The following is a 6,527-nucleotide window of genomic DNA, read 5'->3' as shown; positions in this document are numbered from 1 at the left end:
CTGGGTGCTCCTGTATTGGGTGCATATATATTTAGGATAGTTAGCTCTTCCTGTTGAATTGATCCCTTTACCATTATGTAATGGCCTTCTTTGTCTCTTTTGATCTTTGATGGTTTAAAGTCTGTTTTATCAGAGACTAGGATTGCAACCCCTGCTTTTTTTTGTCTCCATTTGCTTGGTAGATCTTCCTCCATCCCTTTATTTTGAGCCTATGTATGTCTCTGCATGTGAATGGGTCTCCTGAATACAGCAGACTGATGGGTCTTGACTCTTGATCCAGTTTGCCAGTCTGTGTCTTTAATTGGAGCATTTAGTCCATTGACATTTAAAGTTAATATTGTTATGTGTGAACTTGATCCTGCCATTATGATATTAATGGTTATTTTGCTCATAGTTGATGCAGTTTCTTCCTAGCCTCGATGGTCTTTACATTTTGGCATGTTTTTGCAATGGCTGGTACCGGTTGTTCCTTTCCATGTTTAGGGCTTCCTTCAGGGTCTCTTGTAAGGCGGGCCTGGTGGTGACAAAATCTCTGAGCATTTGCTTATCTGTAAAGGATTTTATTTCTCTTTCACTGATGAAACTTAGTTTGGCTGGAAATGAAATTCTGGGTTGAAAATTCTTTTCTTTAAGAACGTTGAATATTGGCCCCCACTCTCTTCTGGCTTGTAGAGTTTCTGCCAAGAGATCTGCTGTTAGTCTGATGGGCTTCCCTTTGTGGGTAACCCGACCTTTCTCTCTGGTTGCCCTTAAGATTTTTTCCTTCATTTCAACTTTGGTGAAGCTGGCAATTATGTGTCTTGGAGTTGCTCTTCTGGAGGAGTATCTTTGTGGCGTTCTCTGTATTTCCTGAATTTGAATGTTGGCCTGCCCTACTAGGTTGGGGAAGTTTTCCTGGAGATATCCTGAAGAGTGTTTTCCAACTTGGTTCCATTTTCCCCCTCACTTTCAGGCACCCCAATCAGACGTAGATTTGGTCTTTTTACATAATCCCATACTTCTTGCAGGCTTTGTTCATTTTTGTCTTCTTTTTTCTTTTGGTTTCTCTTCTCGCTTCATTTCATTCATTTGATCCTCAATCGCCGATACTCTTTCTTCCAGTTGATCGAGTAGGTTACTGAAGCTTGTGCATTTGTCATATTTCTCGTGTCATGGTTTTCATCTCTGTCATTTCGTTTATGACCTTCTCTGCATTAATTAATCTAGCTGTCAATTCTTCCACTCTTTTTTCAAGATTTTTAGTTTCTTTGCGCTGGGTACGTAACTCCTCCTTTAGCTCTGAGAAGTTTGATGGACTGAAGCCTTCTTCTCTCATCTTGTCAAAGTCATTCTCTGACCAGCTTCGATCCGTTGCTGGCGATGGACTGCGCTCCTTTGCAGGGGGAGATGCGCTCTTAGTTTTTGAATTTCCAGCTTTTCTGCCCTGCTTTTTCCCCATCTTTGTGGTTTTATCTGCCTCTGGTCTTGGATGATGGTGACGTACTGATGGGGTTTTGGTATAGGTGTCCTTCCTGTTTGATAGTTTTCCTTCTGACAGTCAGGACCCTCAGCTATAGGTCTATTGGAGATTGCTTGAGGTTCACTCCAGACCCTGTTTGCCTGGGTATCAGCAGCAGAGGCTGCAGAAGATAGAATATTGCTGAACAGCGAGTGTACCCGTCTGATTCTTACTTTGGAAGCTTCCTCTCAGGGGTGTACTCCACCCTGTGAGGTGTGGGGTGTCAGACTGCCGCTAGTGGGGGATGTCTCCTAGTTAGGCTACTCAGGGGTGAGGGACCCACTTGAGCAGGCAGTCTGTCCGTTCTTAGATCTCAACCTCCGTGTTGGGAGATCCACTGCTCTCTTCAAAGCTGTCAGACAGGGTCGTTCACATCTGCTCAGGCCTCTGCTGCTTCCCCTGTTGTGCCCTGTCCCCAGAGGTGGAGTCTACAGAGACAGGTAGGTTTCCTTGACTGCTGTGTGCTCCACCCAGTTCGAGCTTCCCAGCGGCTTTGTTTACCTACTTAAGCCTCAGCAATGGTGGGCGCCCCTCCCCCAGCCTCACTGCTGCCTTGCGGATAGATCGCTGCAGACTGCTGTGTTAGCAATGAGGGAGGCTCCGTGGGCATGGGACCCTCCCGGCCAGGCATGGGATATATTCTACTGGTGTGCCCGTTTGCTTAAAGCGCAGTATTGGGGTGGGAGTTACCCGATTTTCCAGGTGTTGTGTGTCTCAGTTCCCCTGGCTAGGAAAAGGGATTCCCTTCCCCCTTGCGCTTCCAGGTGAGGCGATGCCTCACCCTGCTTCAGCTCTCGCTGGTCAGGCTGCAGCAGCTGACCAGCACTGATTGTCCGGCACTCCCTAGTGAGATGACCCCAGTACCTCAGTTGAAAATGTAGAAATCACCGGTCTTCTGTGTTGCTCGCGCTGGGAGTTGGAGACTGGAGCTGTTCCTATTCGGCCATCTTGCTCCGCCCCCTAGACACCACACTTTCTGATTTCTAAATACATTATAAAGTTTTTGTAATCACAGCAAGGGCATCAAAATGGACACATGAACCAATGGAACAGGTCAAAAAGCTCAGACATAAACTTAAATAGTTATGGTCAGTTAATTTTCAACAAAAGTGTCAAGAACATACAATGGAGAAAGGACAGTCTCCTCAATAAGTGATTTTGGAAAAACTGGATTTCTACATGCAGAAGATTGAAATTAGACCTTTATCTTACATCATACACAAAAAATCAACTCAAAATGGATAAAAGACTTAAACATAAGACATGAACCTGTAAAGCTACTACAGGAAAACCCAGAAGGAAAGCTCAATGATATTGGTCTGGGCAATAATTTATTGGATAGGATTCCAAAAACACAAGCAACAAAAGTAAAAATAGACAAATGAGATTATATTAAACTAAAAAGCTTCTGGACATCAAAACAAAAATAATATTTAACAGAGTAAAGAGACAACCCATAGATTGACAGAAAATATTTGCAAACCACATATCTGATAAGGGGCAAATATCTAAAAATATATAAACAACTCAATAGCAAGAAAACAAATAACCCAATTTAAAAAACAGGCGAAGAATCTGAACAGACATTGCTCAAAAAATTAATGGTGAAATGATACTTGAAAAATATGCCTAATATCTCTAATTGTTAGTTAAATGCATATTAAAACCACAAAGAGCACCTTATACTTGTTAGAATGGCTACTATCAAAAAGATGATTAATGATTGTCAACAAGGATGTGGAAAAAAGAGAACACTTGTATATTCTTTGTGAGAATTTAAATTAATGTAATCATTTTAAAAAATAATATGGAGGAGTTCTTCAAAAAGCTAAAACCAAAACTGCCACATGATCCAGCCGTATCACTTCTGGAATTGAAATTTGCATGTTGAAGAGATATCTGTTCTCTCATGTTTATTTCAGCATTATTTTAATAGCCAAGTTATGGAAACAATTTAAATGTTCGTCAATGAATGAATGGATAAAGAAAATGTGGTGTATACACAATGAAATAACATACATCCTTTTAAAGAGAAGGAAATTCTATCTTTTAAAACAAGATGAATGGAACTGGAGGAAATAATGCTAAGTGAAGTAAAACAGGCACAGAAAGGCAAATACTGTATGATTTTACTTATAAGTAAATCCTTAAAAAAAAAAGAAATAGAAAACACAAGTAGAAAGATAATTACCAGCAACTGGTGGGGAGGGGGAGGAGTAAGGGCAGGGATAATGTTGATTAAAAGGTACAAAGTTTCAATTAGACTGGAGGAATAAGTTCTAATGAGCTCTTTCATTTCATCATGACTACAGTTAATAATAATGTTTATTTCATAATTGCTAAAATCGATTTTTAACTTTCTCACCACACATATGTAAGATAAATTGCTGAGGTGAAAGATGTTTATTAACTTGATTGAATCTTTCTATTACTTATATATAGATCAAAACATCACATTGTACCCAATAAGTATGCATAATTCTGATTTTTCCATTAAAAATAAACCATTTTTAATGTTAAAATGTGATGAATTCTATATATTAGCCTTAAGAATATTTTGGAAGATACAAGAGTAGAACTGAACATAGATAGTAAGAAGTCAGTTTTGCCTGAAAATATTTTTGAGATGTTAGTCATTAACTCACTTTTTCTCCCTTGCTCATTCAAGTTAATAGACTGTGCTCATTGCTTTGGAAAATGAATGCAAAGGGATGTTAAAGTCAGAGTGGGTTAGGGTCAGAGGGTCTTGGGTTTGGTTTGCAATAGCACAAGTCCTATAGGTGATGCAGAGGTCTCTGCATAAGCATTATATTTGGGAGAAATGTATAAATGGAAGACTGCGGTCTTCTACCAAAACTCATGGACCAAGTTGAGTGATGGAGAGGAATGAAAGGAATGTAATGAAGGCAGAGGAGTTGGTGGAATCAGAAGAAGTAGTAACTGAAAGGATGCACTTCTGCTCCCTGGGTGATTCCCCATTCTATTACTCTCTATTTCACTCTGACAGTCCGTTGTTGTCAGCTCTTGGCTGTGATCTGAGATGTCTTCCTTTCCCATATAAAATGGCCTCTCTTTGCAGTTGAATAGGATTTTAGACTTCTTGCTACCTGTAGAAAGTTGAAAGCCCAGGAAGCTTTCTGAAATTTGAGCAATCACAATTCTTTTTAGTTCAAACTGTCAGTGCTTTATTGATTAAAACTATTTTAACGACTTTGCAGGAGTCCTAGGTATCTGACTTGAATCTACTACATTCAACAAAACCCATATCCACAACTCATCTTGAGACAGGCTTCTCTCCCCTTTGGCCTATCAGGGTACTACAGGACAACACTTAAATTTTTGGATGCTCTTTGGTAGAACTGAGAAAATCACTAGGCACTACCTTATCTTTGTTGGAGCTTAACAAAGGATCTTAAAATCATTCATTTTGATCTTTCCATTGAGATAACTTCTCACCTGGATAATGTTTTGCTGCCTGAAAAACCTCAAAATCAAAAACAGTTTTATTTTCAAAACCAACAAGAACTAGCTCTTCTCCAATTTCCTCTATATTCTTGCAGAATAGCTTTCTTCTTAGCACATTTTTCTCATCACATTACATTTTACATAACTGAAATAAGCCAATTACACTTTTAGCACTCTGTAATACAGAGAGTACATAGCTAAATTATATTAGGTATATTTTCTATCTTCTAATTACCAAAATCAATCATTTTGCCAGTTTATATGCTGCTACAGAACATATATCATGTTATTTTATCCTGCTATAGCAATCTTTTGTAATTTTTTTCAGTATCCACTAAGTTTATTCACATTTTTTCCAGTTTTTACTACCTGGCTTTATTTCACTTTGTTTAGCCTGTTCCTGTCACTCAATCTCGAAAACAGTGTTAAATATTTTATGTTTGTATTATGGCAGACCTCCCACTCCTGGGTGCCCACTTTTAAAAGTTAGCTTTGGTTGCATAACAAATTACCCTGAAATTTAGTGACTTAAAGCACTATATATATATATATATATACACATACACACATAAAGAGAGAGAGAGAGACATTATTCTTATGTTGTTGAGACTCTGTGGACAATGATGGACTTGTTAAAATATCTAGTGGCTGAATTAGTGTCACCTAAGGTGATAATTGTCACATGTCTCTCATCATTCAGCAAAATATTCCAGGTTCAATTGCATGATGAATGGTAGTAGTCACAAAAAAAGCCCAATGCACAAGTGCTTTTCAATTCTCTGTATGTGTCATATTCGTCAATGTCCATTAGCCAAAAAAAACTGAAATGGCCAACTGAAATCCAAGGGTATGAAAATAGATTTTATTTTTTGGTGGGAAAAGCTTCAAATTCACGTTACAAAAAATCATAAATACAGAGATAGGAAAATATGTGGCCGCTCTTGCTATCTGTCTACCATGTAAGCATAATTGAAAACAATAATAATTAAAGTAATATTTTTGGACCTAATAAAACCGAAATTAGTAAACTAAACAAACAACAACAACAAAATCCCCACATATAGTCCAGAACTAGGTCCAATTTGGAAAGATAGAACAAGTTACTGCTGCTACAATCAGTGGAGAATTAGCTGATTTTAGATCAATCCTTCCATAAAGAGTAACTAGAAAAAAATTACTAAATATTTCAAAACCTGCTTGATGGAATGAGACAATTACCAGGAGTGACAGGTTTTCTTAGTTCAATAATCCAGAGAATAGAGAAAGACATAGAGGAAAAGAAGAACATATAATTCACATCTTCACATTTTCTTTTCAAGTTTTTATATGTAATGACTCCGTATGAAAAATAACTTAGCGGCCGGGCGCAGTGGCTCAAGCCTGTAATCCCAGCACTTTGGGAGGCCGAGACAGGCGGATCACGAGGTCAGGAGATCGAGACCATCCTGGCTAACACAGTGAAACCCCGTCTCTAAAAAAAATACAAAAAAAACTAGCCGGGCGAGGTGGCGGGCGCCTGTAGTTCCAGTTACTCCGGAGGCTGAGGCAGGAGAATGGCGTAAAC

The sequence above is a fragment of the Trachypithecus francoisi genome, unplaced genomic scaffold (assembly GCF_009764315.1).
Source record: "Trachypithecus francoisi isolate TF-2019V2 unplaced genomic scaffold, Tfra_2.0 Lachesis_group9, whole genome shotgun sequence".
Classification (NCBI taxonomy): domain Eukaryota; kingdom Metazoa; phylum Chordata; class Mammalia; order Primates; family Cercopithecidae; genus Trachypithecus; species Trachypithecus francoisi.
This window is presented reverse-complemented; position numbering follows the sequence as displayed.